Source organism: Myripristis murdjan, chromosome 7 (genome assembly GCF_902150065.1).
Source record: "Myripristis murdjan chromosome 7, fMyrMur1.1, whole genome shotgun sequence".
NCBI lineage: Eukaryota > Metazoa > Chordata > Actinopteri > Holocentriformes > Holocentridae > Myripristis > Myripristis murdjan.
Genome location: NC_043986.1, coordinates 8,358,713 through 8,379,983, shown reverse-complemented (window position 1 = coordinate 8,379,983; position 21,271 = coordinate 8,358,713). Strand labels below are relative to the sequence as shown.

Here is a 21,271-nt window from a genome sequence, read left to right as displayed (position 1 = left end):
ACTTTGGGGGGAATTCCTAATCATGTGTTAGAATCCAGAAACAATAAGGGAGAAAGCAGCCAGGCGTCTTTGTCTGGAGAGACAATCAAGCTGGACTGGACTTAAAAGTAATGTTTAAGTCATTTTGGATGTTGGCTACCACCTGACTGTGATCAAAAGCAAATCCTAGCTGTTTCCAAAATTCTCTCTTATCCATCCACACTACACTAGACAGGCATAATAAAGGTCATCCATTACAGATGACATATTCAAAAATATCCATCTTTGGTGGTTGAATATGCTGTGTCTGTGTGGACGGAAGGTAAAAAATGAGAAAAAAAAAAAAGATGCATTTTCAATTTTACCCAGCTTAGTGTGCACATAGCGGCCTGAGCCCCCCCTTATGAGAGGCTCTTGTGGCTTTGCACGGCCTGAACAGTGCATACCGTAATTCCCCTAAACAGTGTGCATTCCACAAAGCAGTACGCATGAATGAAGTGCCAGGAGTCTGGCTCTTACCGGGCTGCTCCCGTCCAAGCACCTAAAAACAAGCTGCAAATGTCGTTATCAGAGACGTCACACGTTGAATATGTCGCTCCACCCGAGGAGGAGCAGTTTGGAAAATCCCGCGGGACAGATGCAGAGGACAAACAACGGAGCTACGTGATGTGTGTTTATGCCGAAGCCGACCACAACAGTAAAATTAGAGTTGGTAGACGCTGCCAGCATTACATGAGTTTCTTTAAAACATTTGCTCAGGAGATGCAGTCGAAATAGCCGATGGCCTGGATGCCACACCTATAAAATTAGCAGCGTGGGATGCCGGTGAGATGACCGAGAGGGCAGGGAGGGAAGTTTCTCCATAAAACAAAACAGTTGATCCACTCTGTCTCTCATTCTCTCTGTTTGTGTGTGTGTGTGTGTGTGTGTGTGTGTGTGTGCATGTGCATGTATGTAATCATGTGTCTTCGCACCTTCCCGGGCCCGCAGTGTGACAAACAACACCTCCCACATGCACACACACACACACACACATCATGTGGTTATAGTGAGTGACGCAATGCTAAGCCGCTACTAACATCTGTGACCAAGAGCATGCTGGCATGGCATGAATGAGAGTGCATGTGTGTGTGTGTGTGTGTGTGTGAGTGTGTGTGTGTGTGGCTGAGGTGGGTGCGGTGACACGGTGACCCAACATAAAACAAATTCCAGTACTAAGTGGATCATTAGCGACCACCAAGCCCATTCTGCCAGCTGTAACCTCATGCTAATCTCATCACAAACACGCACGTGCACACACACACACACACACACACACACACACATGCACACTCACAAAATCGATTGTATGAAACACTAAAGTGCCTGTCATTACAAAGATAGGCCAGAACACCCCGTTGTCATGTACATATATTACATTTATGAGTATGTGTGACTCTGTGTGTGTGTGTGTGTGTGTGTGTGTCTTTTAATAGCTACCACAGCAGTTCCACTAAAATAGATGGGTCAATCCAATGCTGACTTCAAGTGCTTGCTCGGAAATCTGGGAATTTTGAGCATGAATGCACATGAACGACCTGGACTGAGAAAGTTGAAAATGCTTGATTACAAAAATAATACAGCAGCCGACAACTTTTTTTTTTTTTTTTAAATATTGTACCAACCAAACTGAATATGCAACAACGTGCATTTTCAAATTCTGAAGTCGGAAGTCGAAGTTTGAGATCAACACTTGAACGCAGCAAAACTGATGAAATCACCTTTTGGTTACGGTAAAAGAGGAAGATACGAAGGAGAAAATGAAATTACTGTATACTGTTAAGTAGCACATGACAGGAAGGGTGCATGCAAGAAAGAAAGAAAGAAAGAAAGAAAGAAAGAAAGAAAGGAAAGTGACACAAAGGAAGAAAGATCAGAGATACAGGCAGAGTGGAGTCTCTGTTGTCTGTATTCAGGCTCAGTTTGCTTATCCTTGGCTATACTATATGTGTCCTGAGGGGTCATCCACGGCACGGGCCCCTGACCCCCGACACCACAGGGATTAGAGGGGCCCCCAAGAGAGAGAGAGAGAGGGAGAGAGAGGGAGAGGGAGAAAGAGAGAGAGAGTGACAGTTAGGAAAGGAGAGAGAATGATGGAGGAAGGGACAGTGAGTGAAGGGGAGAAAGAAAAAGATGAGAAGAGGGACAGAAGCAAAATGGACAGAGTGAAAAAGAGATGAAGGAAGAGAGAGGGAGAGAGAGAGAGAGGGAGAGAGAGAGAGAGAAAGAGGGAGAGAGAGAGAGAGAGAGAGAGAGAGAGAGAGAGAGAGAGAGAGAGAGAGAGAGAGAGAGAGAGCGCCCTTGGGGCACAGAAACCTGTAATCCTCGCTGTTTCACTTTGATGTGATCACACCCCACTGTGGTGCCAGGAGGCTGTTACTGATGTGGCAGTTTCAGTCCTTCACACACACACACACACACACACACACACACACACACACATATAAAGGCATGAACTCACACACCCAGCCGGTTCTGAGGGTCACTGGGTGGCTAAGACCACCTTGAAAAATAAGCATGGCTTTAGTGAGTGACACATTTTCCACACACACACACACACACACACACATGGGTAGGCTAGATTCTGAGGGTCACTGAGTGGATTATAGCACCTTGCAGTAAAACCACGCCTTTGTCACACACACACACACACACACACTGACTGGGAGGATAAGTAATGTTTCCCCAGTGGAATGCACATTGCTGCTGTTTCCCAGTTCCCACCACCGTTAACTCTGATCAGAGGCTGCATATTATCACCCGCTGTTTCAAACTTCATAGTTAAAATATAAAATATGTTCAAATGTACTGCAGTTTTTAATGTTTCCTATTTATTATCAGTTGTTGACAGCTGCAGGACACAGGCCTCAGTCTGAGCCAAATCTACTGGGCTCCCTCCACCCTGAGTAGGACTTTTCGGGGCGGCTCAAATCAGCCTAAAGCCCGTGAGAGTCCCTGCAGATGAAAGAGACGACAGATGAAAGACAAAACCAGGGAATCACCTACTAAAACTTTGCCGTGACACAGGAAATTCTCACATTTGCTGTTTTTTAAAAAAAAGGCCCACACATGCACCGATCCCCCGCACACACACATTAAATTACATCCACAGCCCACAGAAGTGCCAGAAGCTGGATCCAGAGGATAGTGTACAGGAAGTGGGGGCTGAACTTAACATTTCACCCGAGTCTTTGGCCAAACAGTTAAAATGCTGCTCGGTCGGCATCAGACCAGCAGCTGACAGGGAAAGCAGAGGTTCTGATATGGATCAGGTAACAAACCCGGTCACCTCCTTGCACGTCTTGCTGTTGTTTAAAGTCAAATTGAGTCTGACGCTCTTACTCATAGACAGTAAAGGGACAAGATACTTCAAATCCACAGGTGTTAGTAATCTTATGAGAACATCTGTGAGAACATCATTGTTTTTTGCACATTGGGTACTTAGATCTTTAGATCTATAGTGTCATCTTTTATTCTTTATTTAGATATATAGATAGATAGATTACTTTATTAATCCCCAAGGGGAAATTTAAAATGTCACAAGCAGCAGCAAGGAAAAAGAAATACATGACAATGGAGAGAAAAACAACACAAACACAAAATCATGGGACACAGAAGTGAAAATACATAAAAGCACACAGTGATAATAGATAATAAATATATTGATAAAATGTGCGTATAAAAAAGTTAAGTTAAAAGAGTTAAAAGTGCTGGGTTCAGGGTGCTTAGGTGAATGAATCAGAAGGAGGAGTTGTACATCTGTATTGCGGTGGGTATGAATGATTTCTTGTATCTCTCTTAAACAACGGGGGAGTCTGTATCTGTGGCTGAATGTAATTTTTTTTATTTATTTAATCTTGTACTCTGTGGATACTGCTGAAAACCCTGAATTTCCTTCGGGATGAATAAAGTATCTATCTATCTATCTATCTATCTATCTATCTATCTATCTATCTAGTCAAAAATTACACTACTCACAAAAAGTTAGGGATATTATATCATGAAAGTAGGGCATTTAAGTAGAAGCATACACTGGTGATTTCCTCATCTCAAACAATTTCTTGAAACAAAAGCCAACAACAGTGGTGGGTATACCACAACAAAAAATGTCAGTGTCAATAACTTGTCATGTGCCCTTGAGCATCAATTACAGCTTGACAACGACGTCTCATGCTGTTCACAAGTCCACTTATTGTCTGCTGAGGCATGGCATCCCACTCTTCTTGAAGGGCGGCCCTCAGGACATTGAGGTTCTGGGGTACAGAGCTCCGAGCCTCTACACGGCGACTCAGCTGATCCCATAGGTTTTCTATGGGATTCAGGTCTGGAGAAAGTGCAGGCCACTCCATTTGAGGTACCCCAGTCTCCAGCAGCCGTTCCCTAATGATACGACCTCGATGAGCTGGAGCATCAAACACCTGATGTGAATTTTGCCGTTAAACTCCTTGTTAGAGAACAGCAACTTGTGCAAAAAGTACTGAAACACTGAACAGTTGGACATGTGCATTCAAAAGTTTACAGAAGGTCACATTAAGTTCACCTGTAAAGGTTAGAATGCATTTTAGGTTCATCCTGAAATTTCACCCGAAAGCCGAATATCCCTAACTTTTTGTGAGTAGTGTGGATCGTTTTCAATGTAATTCCTCTGATGAATCTGGAGAAAATTCCTTGACATTTTTCATCAAATGAATCTGGATAACAACTACAACGACTGCTTGAATTTAGCAGGGATGTTAGTTAGCTCTCTGGCTATTTACTTACTAGGATGTTACACAGGCTCGATTCAAATTGCTGGCTATTGGGCCAAATGAACCTTCGAGACCCATTAGTTTCTATTATTTTTTTACAGCGAGGAATCCATGAAATGATAAAGATTTTTCCAGATCCTGATGTTGCGTATGATGTACATGCACAGGTTTGAGGAAGATCACTATAAATTCAAAAGGGCCTCTAGGAATACTGTCCATAACACACACACACACACACACACACACACACAGTACACATTCACATAACTGCCCAGTTCTGTTTGGAGTGAAGCACTGAGGTGGTCGTTGCTGAGAGCGAAGGATTTTAACCATCCTCTCTCTCCACCTTCAAGCCGGCGCCTTGCCAGTCAGAATCTCAGCCCTCACATCTAAAATGAAGTATCGCATCTCAAATAAATCCCTTAAAATCCACACGGCTGTTAAAATGTTTGGATTTGGAAATACAAGACATTCTTTCTGAAATGCGGGCAGATAAGGAACATCGGATGCATGCTGAAGGATACACACATACATGCACGTGCGCGCACACACGAACACACACACACACACTGTGCAGTGCTGCTGTGCTGTCTCATTAAGGCCTGAGAAGCGATAGCAGCGAGCAGACCCAGCGAAACGATTCCTGATCCTGATGGGCACTGATCCAACTAGACAGGCTGCTCTCAGCACCACTGCAGATTAATAACACACACTCACACACACACACACACACACACACACACACACACACACACTAATAACTGCAGAATCTGGTGTATGACTGTGTGTGTGTGTGTGTGTGTGTGTGTGTGTGTGTGTGTGTGTGTGTGTGCATATACCCCCAGGGGAAATCTGAAACAAGCTCAGCAATGAGCAGATTTCATAAGAACATGAGTGATCCTGACACACACAGGTGCACTTGTCGCAATATGTAACATATGTGCACACTGGTGTAAATGCACACGCACACGCACACACACACACACACACACACACACACACACACACTCACACTCATATCTTACAGTGATAGTAACCTGCTTGCTGCAGTCGGAGCTCGCTGTAGGAGGCATAAGGATGGATTTATGTTGGATTCATGTGGAAGCATGAAAGGTTTTATTTTTAGGAAAGTCGCCTAAAAACTTAATTTTGAAGTTTTTATGTTTAAGTTGTTCATTTTAACAAAAGTATGAGCACGACAGATGGGAAGACAGAGTTGAATGTGAAAACTTTAAAATGTTCAGTGGCACAAAACTCTCGTTAAGTGACTCACTTACATGTGCTGGGAAATAAAATAAAATAAAAAACTAAACCAGGCACACAGCAGAAATCTGACATTGGTGGCAGGAGCGGGCAGCCAATTTTAGGTTAATTATACACAACACACTCTGTGAAAAACACTTGAATAAACACACGCTGACCATGTAAACCTTTGCTAACAGTCGTTTCCCCAAAGTGAGGCATGTTAAAAAATGCAGTGGCACACTCTTCCCTGGCAAACAAGCACAGGGACACACACACACACACACACACACACACACACACACACACACACACACAGACCGACGCAAACCAACACATAACCTGTGATCATAACTGCCACGGCAGATTAAACGAGTGGTTGAAGTACTTTCAACTCTGCTATCACTGCAATTTCACTTTTAGATTTAGGCTGTCAAAACCACAAGTGTGCACGTGGTCGCTAACACACACACACACACACACACACACACACTCACACACTCACACACACTGCACAGGTGTACTGAGTGCGGTCTGTGTCTGGCGGGGCAGAAATCCCCTCCATCAAGCAGCAATTGAAGTCAGTTAGAGAGGGAGGAGAGAAAACGAGGGATGAGCAGACCGCCGTGAGAGGGAAAGAGGAGGAGGAGGAGGAGGAGGAGGGATAATGCAGGAAAAACAAAGACAGGTGCTTCTATGTTTTTTTAATGAATATGTAGCAGTAATAACACCACTGATCCCATTACCTGCGTATCTCAACGTGAAAAGCAAAGGTTTGGGTTAGAGGGTTTGACTCCCTCGGCTCTCGGGGGGGGAAACACCACTGGAGTGCATGTGGAGGAGGGGGGGGATGAAAAATAATAATAAGAGGGATGACAGAAGGCGTCAAAGTGGAACAGGAAAGCTCATAAACATGAAGACATAAGATGATGATTAGATGACGAGGAAGCAAAGAAAACCACAGACCTCACACACGGACCCAGAGCCTGGCCCATGAGCACAAACAGCACGCTGTCAATCAAATCATTTGACAACAGGGTTCAAATTGTTCATATTTCTATTATTTTTCTATATTCCTTTATAGTTTATAATGTTTATATTGCTTTTTGCTATTTATTATCCGTTTATACTGTTTATAATGTAAATTATAAACAGTATAATCCTATCCACTTTGCTGCTGTAATGCATGGACTAATAAAGGAAAATCTTACCTTATCTTATCTCATCTTATCTTATCTTATCATGAACTTTTTTTTTTTTTTTTCCCAGCAGACTAAGCGATATTCATGTAGCAGGTGAGGCAGAGGAGCTGTGTGAAAAAAAAAAAAAAAGATAAGACTGAATATTGTGATTATTTTTTGCAGTAGTATATCGATTCTCCATCTCTTTGTATTGTTTATGCACTTAATTTCCATATGATGTCATCTACATTTTCTATTACTGAGTAAGTGCATTGAGTTAAGTTTGTTTACATAAACTGGAGTAGGAATTTTTAATTAAATTGTCAGTTTGCGATCCAATTTTTCGTGTAATATTGTGCATTTTTTATTCCATCCAGGTGTTATACGGTGACTTTTATTTACATTTTTGGTCAATTTTGTATAGTATTGCAAAGTATTGAAGTAAAAATTGTACTGTGGCCCATGTATAGTGACACATGTTGTGTTGTGAGGTCCTTAACAATATCACAGCTCGACACATGGTGCTGCAGATACAGTTAAAAGCTGTTTCATATCTTCATTACAAGTTTTTTTACTCCCAAATGTTGATAGCGGTATCAGACCCAGAAATCCAGCTGTTTAACCAATAGCTCATTTCACCGCATCTAAGTGTAAGCTGTGGGTTGGGGCCCAAAAAGGGTCAGAAACCTTCTTCTGGGGTCCTCACAGAACCAAAAGTGAACATAAGTCCCATGTCGTGATGCTAATTTGGCTCCTGAGTTGGAAAGTTTCAAATGTTTAAACAACATATAAAAAGTCCTGTTTGGAGATCAGAAGTTTTTCGTTAACAGCCACTGAAGAACAATTGAGCCTGTTTTTTTTTAAGGGCGCAAAGCTTGGCAAAAATTTGTCTGTCAGCCAGCCAACTAGCCACACACACACACACACACACACACACACACACCCTAAATGATGGAGTGTGATTTTGGGTTGCCAGGGAAACATGGGAAATCACCTCATTATCACAGAGGCAACAGCTGTCATTAACATAGCCCCAAAATCGCAGAGAACACACACACACACTCGCACACAGAGAGAGAGAACCATTTCCGAAAGTCACTGAAAGAATATCTGGAATCGATATAGCCTTGAACAAATACGTTTTATGTTTTGTTTTCATCTGATGCCAACCTGAGCTAAAGATCGAGAAAAAGCGGCTTTACTTTTAAAGACACGCACATAAACCGAAAACGTCCAGTCACAGCCGGCTGATACGAAGCACAAGGCCTCGTAATCACAGTCTGGAGTTGCTCTAAAAGCATCAAAGGACCTTTACTTTAATGCTGCTGCTGCTGCTGCTGCACCACGTCGCATGGCCTGGGTGAACGCTCACTTCTGATTGGCTGGTTGGGCAAATGCATGTGTAGTCTTCCTCAAGTTCAATCTCTGTTTTGAATTCATACACTGGACATAAAGCTCTGTAGCCATAGCAACACATGAAACTCAAACATTATGATACCTGTGTTAGCCTACATGAGCTGTTAGCCCACACCTGCACTCAATTTCTAATCTATTGTGATGATTTTCCAGATGTTACCATTGGCATAACACTGAGCTAGCTGCACCATTGTTGTGTAGATATGTACTATATTTAATCCTTTAATAATAATCCAATAACATTAGGTCTGCAGATCAGGGCCTGCTAGCAGTCCCGCGTACTTAAGAGCCGTGACCTCTGTCAACATTTTTAAGAAGCGGCTCAAAACACATCTGTTTAGACAGGCTTTCCCACAGGATTACGCCACTGTTGTATTTGTATTTCCTTGTATCGCCTTTGTACATTGTTTCTATTGTTTTTTTTATTGCATTTTTATTTTCTTAGCATCACCTTTTTATATTGTTTATACAGGGTGACCCAAAAAAACGGGAATCTTTGAAGTGCGTATTGGCAGACATGAGCAAGTGGCAGCACAATTTTTTAAAAATTTAAATTCCATCATTGTTTCTTAAATGGCATGTTTTAAGGTTTCAATTACTATGAATAAAATATTTTTCTTCCATCACTCTTGGTTTTATTGGATTGTTAAAAAGTTCCCGTTTTTTGTGTCACCCTGTATTTACATTTATATTGTTTTATTGCCGTCTATTATATTTTTATTTCCTTGTATCGCATTTGTATATTGTTTTATTAGCTTTGAGCATTTGTATTTTTAACTCGTAAAGCACTTGGTGAGTTCTCTCTGGGAAAAGCGCTATATAAATAAATTTTACTTTTTTTTTTTTTTTTTTTTACTTACTTACATTAGTCAAAGTGTCTCTGTTGGGTGCCTGACCTGTAGGCCACAAAAAAGTGCAGGTTCATTTTTTAGAGCTCCCTAAAGTAAGTATGTACCTGTAATTTTTACTGTTGGGAAATGACCATGTTTAAATGTGATAGTCCACTCCAAAGTGTAAACTGGTGGGATTTTTGAAGAGTAACTCAACTTTAAATCAAAAGGTGTAGCCTACGATGAAATGCCACATTTTCAAGTTTCATGACGTAGCATATAAAGTGAGCAAAAAATGACAGGTAGAAGGTGGGGAGGCAGACGGCACAGTCAAGAGCCGTGTTTGTCTTTAGCTAACGTTACTGGCAAACATTAGCTAATGTGTTGTAACGTTAACCATAACCTTTTCTTAACCTTAACCATGACGATGAACCTTTTCCTAACCTTAAACAAGTCGTTTTGGGGACTAATGAAGCTAACACTATTTGCAAACATTAGCTAATGTGTTGCAACGTAGTTTTGGGGGCTAACGAAGCTAACAAAGCAAATAAAAGTGGCCAAGGTAGCTAACACTGCTCTTTAAATTGTTAATACTTCTGTTTAAATTGTTCATATTTCTATTTTTTTTATAATCCTTGTTTATAGTGTTTATATTGCTTACTGCTATTTATCATGTGTATACTGTATATTTCTTCTAAATTTGCACATTGACCTACCTCTATGCACATTTTATACACCCACGCACACGGTTTTTTCTGGGGTTTTTTGTTGCACATTGCTTTTTGCACACTGGGTTGTACTTAGATCTTATTCTGTTGTACTCAGATCTTATTCTGTTGTAGTTAGATCTTATTCTTTTTTTTTTTTTTTTTTAATCTTTTTTTTTATTTTATTTAATCTGTAATCTGTGGATACTGCTGAAAAACTGCGAATTTCCTGCGGGATGAATAAAGTATTTATCTATCTATCTATCTATCTATCTAACAAGATCATGTTAGCTAATTAACAGATGTGACGTTGACACAGCCTCCGCCACACTGACTATACGTCTAAAGTTTAACGTCTAAAGATGATATGTAACGTATTTTTGGTTCAGAAACTTTGACATTTTAATGTATTTGTTGGTTTGTAAAATAAAAAATTGCAACATTTCATTCTGGCGACTGGGTTTTCACAGCCAATCGATGATGTGGTAAAACACATGCGGCCTGATTGGATGTGGCCTCAAGGTCAACATGCCTGAAAGTTTCAACCCCTAGAGGGCAGCACAGCGGACCTTCTCACTCTTTAATGCACAATATCATGTCGATAATTACACGATGATAATTACATACCACACTTATACAAGTCAAAGCCATGCTGTTCTTTCATCTACAGCTAAAACTGTTTCTGTATGTGTGCCTGTGCCTTTTGACTGCCAGTGTGTGTGTGTGTGTGTGTGAGTGTGTGTGTGTGTCTCCCCTCACACAGCTCTGAATAAGACTGTATAGCTCTGCCACTTATCAGCAGGCCTATATTATTATCCACATTTTGTGCATATCCCGTTTTAGGACTTGGGTTTAAGGAAATACTGTGTCGTGCCTATTTTGAGGAGAACTCGGTTATTTATTCTATTTTGGTGTCAAACTGGGTCAAATATACACATTAGTCCCCAAATATAATAAAATTGTTTCCTCAGCCACAGCCTCCGTCTCGAAGCTCGCTCCCTCCGTCCCGGCTGAGGTTGCAGGTAGCCGGCCAAGTGGAGGAAGATTAGAGCGCTCTAAGTAATAGTCTGCTCTGACCAAACAAACTGTCATTTCCCTCTGTTTTGGCTCCGCTCCTCACTTCCTCTCCCTCCACTCCTCCTCTCCTTCCCTCCTCCCACTCCTCCCCTCCTCTCGGAGCCAACGTGTCAGGGGGAAAAAACAAAGCTGTTTAAACTCTCGAGAAGGAGCGGAGAGGGAGTGAAACAAGGAGAGACTCGAACAAAGGCAGAGGAAGAGACAGACAGAAGCAAAGAGAAACAAATAAAGACGGAAAAGGGAAAGGAGAAAAGAGGCACGGTGGTTTTGTTCACACTGATGCGGAAAGTGTCCCGATTTTCAGTTTTCATTTTCGAATCACATGTTCAGTCACATTTGATGTGTGTTTACTGCAATGTGAACAGCAAAACCCTCCAAATGCAACCTGGACTGGATGGATCTGTGGTCCAGAATTAGATCCAAAGGCACAAAATGGACACAGGACTTTTATTTTACTCAAATCGGGACAGCGATCATTTTGGTGTTCACGATGACTTGGCTGAGCCAGCTTGAGCATGGAGGACGAGACACAATGATACAAATAAAACAAACAAACAAAAAAAAAAGCATCTGAATTTACCAAAATCTCCATCACCTCCCACCCCGCCTCAGTTAATGTTGCTACGTCTGACAAATTTTCAAGATTTCAAGCATCAAACCACTGCAACAAAAGCCGTACTTTCAGAGAAATATCAAGCCAGTGTCAGGCATTTTGTGTCAGAGCAACAATTTACCTCGGAGCAGGTACTAATCACGGATTGGTCGATACATAAATCAATCATTACTTCACTTCAGTCAAACTTAAAGGCACACATGTTGCTTTTCCACTAGTACCTACTCAGCTCGACCCTACTTGATTTGTAAGGTTTTCCATTAGGTGGTAGTACCAGGTACTATTTTAGTACCTACTCAGCCTGAAATGTGACGTAAATGCCGTGCAGGTCACTGATTGGACAGGGAGCAACAACACATGAGAGCGACTCCTTCACGAAAACCAAACCCGGCATTTTTTCAAAAAAACTGGCAACAGCGACCGTGCACATTGATCATCACTGAAGTTGGCAAAGTCGGAAAATGGCAAGCAAACCGATATCATGGTCAAATGAAGAGGTGGAGACTTTTCTGTGCTTGGCAGTGTGGCCGCCTTGCTATGACGACTCCACCGACGGTGAGGTGGTACTCAATTGTAATGGAAAACGACCGAAACCGAGTCGAGTCGAGAAGGTGCTAGTGGAAAAGCGGCAATGGTGACCAAATTTTGAGAAACCCATTTTTAAGAACAATATGCAGCAAACTGTTACTCTGCACACCGTCGGCTCATTTTGGTACCAAAAACCATCAACCCCAAAGCACATTTTGTCTCTGAGCACGAAGGCCCGTGGCGCAAACACAGCCAGAGACGCAGGTCGAAAAAGGAACGGGGCGAAAAGTTGTGTTCCACAGACGAGAAGAGAGAGAAAGAAGAAAGAGACAGAGACAGGAGTCAAGACGCTGAGGACAGCCCAGTTCTGATCACCAAGTACTTTCACATCGGGACAGCACACACCAGGACTGCCAGTCGGTACACACACACACACACTAGCTGTCAAGAGAAGATGGATAAAGCTAATGCTCTACAAACACAACGGCCAAGTCACACACACACACACACACACACACACTGTTCTGTCCGTGCTTTTCTCTTAAAAAAAAGTGGCAGCTGTTCTTCTCTGTTCTGCTGCAGCATATGGAAGTGATAGGCTGATGTTAAGATCCCGTCTTAGCATGACGTGTTCTGTTTCGAACGTCAAAGCACTGACACTGTGATCTCAGAGAGCACAGCGTGTCGCGGAAAGCTGTTTATTTTATTTTATTTCATTTTATTTACAGCCAGCTGCAGTTTTAAAAGCCCCCATAAAGTATCAATTCTGCTTTCGATTTAACGCCTCCAAGTCGAAGAAGTCAGATAAGGCGGCGGCAAACACCAAACTGAAGTCAGACGACGTATTAGGCAAACACTGATTGATTGATCGAAACCTTTAATTCAATCAAGTCATCTCATTCAGATCGAGCTCTCATCTGCGAAACATGCAGGAATCCGTCACGAGTTAAAATCGACAAGAAAAAAAAAAAAAAAAATCATCAAACAGCTCCGTGTTTATGGGTTTAAAATCACCAAATGGAAGATGATGAAACGCCGAAGTTGTAAAAGTCTTTTGTAAATCATTTCTCTTACATGGTGCAAAACGCTGGAAGGCGGCCGTTCCAAGCTCAGAAAGTTGCACGTGGGGACGTCTGGTGTCCGCCAGCGCCGAGATCTGCTGCAGTGAAGTATGGTTTTAAAATTGAGCAGCGATGTAATAAACCGAGAAAGTATGAGAGGAAAATTCTTATACATGAAAAAAAAAAAAAATAAATAAAATAAAGTGTGGAGTTTCCCCTCTTGTTGCCTGTTGCGAGCTCCGTCCAACTTTCCTGCACAACTCGCAGTCCAACCATGTAACACCTGTGATGAAAGCACGGTGATAAATTGCGTTGAATTAGCGTCAATAGGAGGACGTGCACGGCTGTTTCGCTTTGAATCCAATGGCCTTTTACTCTGATCTCGTGAACGTAACAGCGGCGATGCATCATCAGCGCTCGGAGCCTCGGGCCGCGCTCAAATAAACACCTGGTTTCAACCGCAGGCTGTGATTCATCAGGAGGCGTTCCAGGAGAGCTGATACGCCTCATGCAGTAGATAAACAGGCACCTCATCCGCTTCTTTGTGTGTCGATGTAACCGCAAGGCCGTTTACGCAATTTAATGGTCGGAGCACGGCGAATGCCACGACTCCCGAATACAATAAATAGTGCAGCCTCCCTCCTTTGACAGCAGCAGCTCGCTCCAATAAAAAAAAAAAAAAGAAAGAAAAAGAAAGAAAAACAGTATGGCACTTCTCCACATACATATGTTATTAGTTAAACATAAACTGTCATGTTGGCTGCGCCGCTTCGTATCTCTTCCAAAATGAGCCAAACTATTTGACTGGAATAGTTTGAGAGATATAAAAGATGACGTGGAAAAAGTTGACAGATTCAGATTCGGGCCCGAGATGCTCTCTGATTGCGTTTGTGTATGTGTGTGTGTGTTTGTGTATGCATGTGTGTGTGTACATGCACGTGGAGGGACGCGAACATGAAGATGAATGCGTGTGCGGTTGTGGGAGGATAAATGCCTGTTTGTGTACGTACACATAACACATCACATCATAACTCATTAAACTTTTCCTTTTTTTTTTTTGGAAGCGTGCAGTTTTCTTTTCCGAGTGTTTCTTTTTTTTTTTTTTGTCTGCCATACATTTAATTTTGGCACAAATTTTTAGAAGGTGAAAATCCTGCGGTATTTGGTGTTTCATAATCTGTTTGTGTGTGTGTTTGCGTGCATGTGAAGGATAAATGGGAGGATAAGCGCCTGTTTGTGCTGTGTTTCTATTTGCTTTTTATGATGAGCCTTAAGTAAAGTAACTTTCCTCCAACCCTGGACGTTTGTGTGTGTGTGTGTGTGTGTGTGTGTGTGTGTGTGTGTACAGCTGATGGGTCTGTTGTTTTAGTATAAAACTGAAAGGAGCTCTCAGTGACTCTTGTACATCTGTTGGTCATTAGTGGGATTCTCCCTCTGATGCTCTCCCTCTCTGTCTCCATCCTCGTGTCTCTCTCCTCTCTTTCTGCAACACATTCCCCCGCTCCTTTTCCGCACTTCCCCTTATACATCTGGTCTTCATCACTTATCAAATTTAAATCACTTTTATAGGTGATGTCATCTTAAAATATTTTTCTCCCCTCGCGCATATTCATCTCGATTCGCCCTTGCCTTGATTGATTTTTCCGTCTTCCCCTCTCCTCTGTCCAAAGCTTCAATCCGTCTTGATGATTTTCAGGAAGGATTTGGGTTTAAACTGATGTGGATGAATGCCTGAAAACATATTGAACTCGGGTTTCTCCAACGTTTCTGCCTGGCAACCGGTGGGATAATGGCCCTCCGAGCCGCCTGATGTAGGTGAACACGCGCAGGATGAACTGTGAAATTAAAGAATGACTTTTTAATTTCCCATTTCAGGCTGTACTCGTTGATAAATAATTAAAAGTAGCCTGGAGGAGATAATATTCAATTTTCCGTTCAAGCTCTTTGAGGATAATGTGACATAGAACTCACAGCGCTCAGCTCCGGGCTCACAAATCTTATTCTTCCATGAAATGCGAGTGTGTGTCTCTCTCAGCATCTCTCTCTCACACACACACACACACACGCTCAGTTTGGACTCTCTGGTGACCCATGGTGTGTATGCATGTGTGTACGTGTGCTCGTGCATGTGTGTGTGTTGCAAGCAACCTCATATAACCCTAGCATGGGCTGGTTTGGGAGTGCACTGTATTAGGATATTGAAAGAACATTACATGTGGTTGACCAGACCTTGGCCAGAGCGAGTTGAAACAAACAACAAAAAAAAAAAAAACTTCTTTTCACTGCAGATTTTCCAAGAAACATCCAATTCCTGCTGCACGGTTATTCTACAGGAATGGTTCATGTTTTCCTCCCATTTCTTGACAACAAAAGGTGCAAGAAAATCACAAGAAATTAGATGCGCGACAGGAAATATGCCTCGTCATTTCTGCTTTTACAGCCACATGAGGGTCACGTGGGCACTTGCAGGAGACAGATAACACACTGGCAGACAAAGAAACAACAAAAATAAAGTCACTGGCGGAAAGGGGCGTGGCCTATGACAACAGTATGGCGAAAAGGAGGCAACAAGACTGTAGTTTCCAAAGACATCCATGTGTCACCATGAAACCCAGTGGCATGGAAGATCATGAGTTAAAGAAGCATGAACCACTCTTCCACGCTGATTGGCTGAAAGAGGTGGTCCAATGATAAAGGTATTGATAAAAAAAAAAAAAAAAAAAAAAAAAAAAAAAAAAAGGGGGCGTGGCTTAGCTCAAATGGGGCCATAACTTCGAGCTGTGACTGTGCAGTTTAGACGGCAAATTAGTTGCGGGACTTTGACGCTTTTTGATGTTTTGCCTCTTCAGTTCTGCAGTTTGAGCGGCGTAAAGGTCATCCGGGTGCTTTCTGCCATTGTCTGTTTAAGCCTCATCGCGTTACATTACTTGTCATGCGTGAGAGTCTTGTGTAAGCTGGCACGGTTAACATTGTAAACGCAAGGCAAACAAAAAATAAAGAAAGCTGTTTACGTGCGGGGCCGCCAACAAAAACATGTGGTTGGGTCGGTATTTTGTTTTCTAAGTGTGTTAACCTGTGAGCGTCTTTTCTCCCGTTTGCTTTTCTTTTTTTGTGCATCTGCTGCAGTTTTGCAAAACAAAGCTGCAGCGGGTAGGCGACTAATGCGCGACAGATGCACGGCGGGGGCGGCTTCTGTCACGGCGGCCCGCGGCGAGCCGTGCAGCGTCTCGCTCGGCGGAGCCACACACAGCAAACTTGGCCGCCCGTCTTGCCACGGCTCGGCCGCTCGGACTTTGAAGAGTGATTGTAAAATACGTGGTGCCTCTCGGCGTTGTAAATATGCGGTCGGGCCTTCACCGAGCGCTGGTTAGAGGAAAAAATGAGGGAGCAAAGTTGTGAATAAGTTGTACAGTTGGTCAGTGAAACCACACACACACACACACACACACACACACACTCGTGTGTATGCACGCACAGGGTTTGGCAGCGTTCCTCCACCCACAAGAGCATGATGCCATTTGGAGAAGCTCTGAGAGGGATTCTCCCTCTTCATCAGCCTCCTCCTCCTTTCCTCCATTGTTTTTTTGTCCAAAACTGCCTCGTCCTAATTTCTTTTATCTTTGTCTTTTTCCGTCGCTTCCTTCTTTTCTTTCTTCTCATTCCCCTCCTCCTTCTCCAGCCTTCCTCATACCTCCCTGGTGTTCCTCCTCACCCTCGTCATTTTCCACCCCCTCATCTTTTTTTGCCCTCCTTCACAGATGTATTTTTCCCCCAAAAAAAAAAAAAAGTTAGATAATAAGATAAAATTACATAAAACCACAAAGGGAGCCTGTACCCATTGCGGTTCATTATTTTTGTCTTTCTTGTTGTCACAGATTTCCTTCAGCCCCGCTCCCCACATGGGAAACGCATCAGACACCAGACGCCCTCTCCTCACGTCGACAGCCAGTTGCATCTGAAGCCGGATAAACACACACCTGTAACCAAAGATCTGACGAGGGAACGGGATCGAGACACGAGATGGAAAGAGCTCTGGGGCCTGCAGCGTAAGCGAGGCGGTGGAAAGTGAGTCCATAAAGTGTATTTCAGACTTTGCGGCTTCCTCTTTGGTTTTTTATTTATGCTATAATGTGCTGTGAAGTCATCAGATGAAATCGAATCGAGGCCAATGTGTCATATGGAGAGTGGAACGTGAGATATGAGAGTCTTCTGTGTGTTTGTCTTGCTTCTATTTGTGTGGCTAAACTCAACACATGCGAGCAAAGAGGAGGGAACAAACGTGGAGCTCCATTTAACTCTTGAAAGTAATTTTGCTTGTAATTCAATGGACACCACGGAGAAACTTCTTATTTCCTTCTTTTTTTGCCTTCAACGACACAGAAAAAGCCTATTTTGTGTGACTGCGACAATATGAAGAACAGAAGAGTTATATTAGGTATGAAATTCATGTTTTATTTACTTCTTAAGACAACAGAAGCAATTAGTTATCTAGGGTTTTTAAACGTGGATCAGAAAGCCAATTTTGCCGAAAATAACTTTTTTTGCATGAAAAAATTGTTGAGCACAAAATGCATAAAGATACAACTATGGAGTCAACATACATAATAATACAAGGACAATCACAGGACTGATAATGTTAAGTTGTACACGGAAGTCGGTTTTCTACTTAAGGTTAAAGTTATGGTATATGGTGTGATTCCTGTAACTTTCTTTTTTAAAAAAATGCAATGTTGTGGAATATTGTCATATGTTTTTGTAAAATGATCCACTTTGAAATGAAATGAAAACTGTGATGGATCGTCATGTGACCTGTATGTATTTATCTCACCTGTGCAAACTCAATTTTGTCGCGCTATGGGTGAAACGTGTTAAAATTACATAAAAGTTATTTCATCATGCAGTGCTTAATTTTTTATCTTCAACGGGATGTTCCTGCGACCGACCAGCACCTGATTGCACACACCGGCTGTGCACTCTGCTCATTGTTATACATATTTATACCTTAATAATAACATATTTATACTTTAATAATAACAGACACAACATTTGTGATTCCCATAACTCAGAAACTCGGGGCTCATGGTATATTTCTGACTGGTAATTACAACACTGATGAGTCATTCATGTAGGCTCATTCTGTATTTACGATATTTCCAGAGTGACCTGAATGCCACATTAACCCTTTGGCGCACAGCGGTCACTACAGTGGACAGCTGTTTAACAGTCATTTTCTCCTAAATGCAGTGGTTTCTATGGTGGAATTGAGGTTTATGCAGAGACTGTCCATCATTGTTGCTGAAAACATGTTAATACCAGTATCATGACATGGTAAGACCAGTCCTGCATCCTGAAAGAAGCATGGAGACAAAAGTGTTCATGCCCTAAGAAGAGTAAAAACACATAAGAAAAAAACAAACTTGACTCAGGTTTTCATAATTCATGCATCAGAGGGTTAAAAGTCACATTGTCACATTACGTCAGACTCTACCTGCAGTCCAGCTGCGTGTCAATATTGCGTAACAGGATGGATCGGACACCGTTTCACAGAACAAAGAAGAAGAAGTCCAAAATGAAAATGAAGGACAGGTGCACATTTTAAGGTAACAGGCCTGCATTTGGAGCACTGCAGCTAGCGACCAGCATCAAGCCTGACCGTCTGTCTGCATTAACGAGCTGATTTGATCGCATTCCTGCTTAATTGAACCAGTTGCTGTAGTTGATGTTCTGGAGATCACCAGCTAATTTAAAGTGTCTGCTTGATCCTGGCGTCGAGCGAGTCCGTGTTTTTTACGTCTTTTCTTCCACGTAGCTTCCCACCGGGAGAGTGATGTCAGTTCAAAAACGGCCACCATGGGATTCTGGTCAGTTACTCACATCTGAAGCATCGAGGACGCCGCCTGTAAAGTGTTATCATTTTGGCAGCCGGGCCCTTGAATTACCGCCTACCCTTTAAGTAAGCGCCACGGTTTATTTTGAGTCAGTGCAATCCGTCATTTCATAAGACCAGGGGATGTGTCACTCCTTCCAGCTGTACGCCTCAATACGTGACACACACACACACACACACACACACACACACGGGGGAAAACACAGGACAATTCAGTGTGTCATTATTCTCTCTCTCTGTGGCAACTTGTCACCAAAGCCCAACTTTGGTTTTTCTCTGTAATTTGATTACTCACGCCTGTTATGTGATGATACAATCGACTCCTTTGAATACTCTGTGGAGCGTGTGTGTGTGTGTGTGTGTGTGTGTGTGTGTGTGTGTGTGAATCTGTGCCAGACACATGCAATTATGTTAGCCAAACAACATATGCATTATAGATAAGTGTTGAGACGGGGGATGACAAAGACACGTGGGACAGAGGGGAGGAGACACACACACACAGAGAGAGAGAGAAAAAGAAAGAAATGGCTAATAGGAACAGATGGAGAAGATAATGGAAGATAGAGAGGGACAGAGAAAAGAGAGAGAGAGAGAGAGAGAGAGTGGCTGGACCCAAAGGACGAGCCAAAGGAAAGAAAAATATTACCTGCTCAAGTGTCGTGTCTCACAGCGCTGCTACATATCAAAGTCCCACTTGGAGCGTAACGTGATTACACCGGTTAATATAATAATCTCTGACACTTCCACAGAAACGAAGGTCTGTTTTTCCTCTCTCTATCACCGGTGGCTCTGACGTCCTCGTGATCCCCGTCTACAGGAGGCTTCGCGTTCGCCGTGTCGGACTTGAGAGTTTCCAGCACGTTACGACTTGGCTGGTCCGCGCGGATCGGCTTCACGTCCTTATGGTTCCAACATTAACATCATCAATCAAGGTAACAATAGACTTTGCTGGAGTGATCTTCGGGGTTTTTTCAAGGGATATTCTCATAAATACGCCTGGAAATCGAATGACGCACCACTATAACTTTTAAATTTGTGCTTGTGGTTCATTTTCAGCTGAATCTGTGTGTGAAATTTACATCTCAGGAAAGGTGATTATATTACAAATTAGGCAACACCTGCTGCATCTATATTCTCGATATAACCAATTTTGATGCCTGACTTAAAAGAGTGTGTAGGTGGTGCTTTCGGATGGGAAACACACACACACACACACAACCAATCAAACACCATGTGCCTTTACTGGGAAAAATCCTCTGGTACACAGGGAGTGATGTATTTTACGTTTATGGCAACAACAGAAGGCATTCGTTTGGAATGGAAGGAGAAATTGTAGTCTGTGCTGGGGTATATAGATGCTACACACACACACATACACACATGAACACACACACACACACATTCTTGGGGTGAAAAGGCATTTCATGTGAGCTGTTTTTGGTTCCGGTTTCTGTGACAGTAACAACACCCAGTGCCTTGCACGGCATTGAGTAACGCTGAAACCCCAACATGACCTGACAGAGACCTGGAATGGCTGAGCTGCTCCGATGACCACGGCAACACACACACACACACACACACACACGCACACACACACACATGCACATATGTAATAATCAGAGCAGAGAGTCAGACACATATTTCTCTCAGGTCTCCACATGAGTAGTTCACAAAGAAAGACTTACAAACGGGAAATCTGACGTCTCTCTCTCTCTCTCACACACACACACACACGCACACACACACACACACGCGCGCGTGCAGCAGGCCTCAGTAGTGTCTGCTTCTCGGTCGGTCAGACAGAGGAGTGGGAGCGACAGATCATCGGCACCCCTCCCCTCATTCATCCTGCCTAATTAATTAACACACTTAACGAGTTCATACTTAACGAGTTCAGCCTGAATCCTGCCACTAATTAGTCTCGTCAAACTGTACGTGTCCCCTGCTAATTGGCTCTTTGATT

The 21,271-nt window shown here is 42.7% G+C and overlaps 1 protein-coding gene across 2 annotated transcripts in view; it reads right to left on the bottom strand.

Moving 5' to 3' along the window:
* Window positions 1-21,271, bottom strand: part of sema3b (sema domain, immunoglobulin domain (Ig), short basic domain, secreted, (semaphorin) 3B) — a 110,434-nt gene that overhangs the window by 53,996 nt on the left and 35,167 nt on the right. Inside the window, exon 1 of one of the 2 annotated variants that reach the window (XM_030055903.1) lies at window positions 8,421-8,431. The exons of the other annotated variant lie outside the window; for it this stretch is intronic. The gene's annotated coding sequence lies outside the window, so the exon portion shown is untranslated. Of the gene's footprint in view, window positions 1-8,420; window positions 8,432-21,271 lie in introns of those variants that run through there. 2 annotated transcript variants of the gene reach the window in all.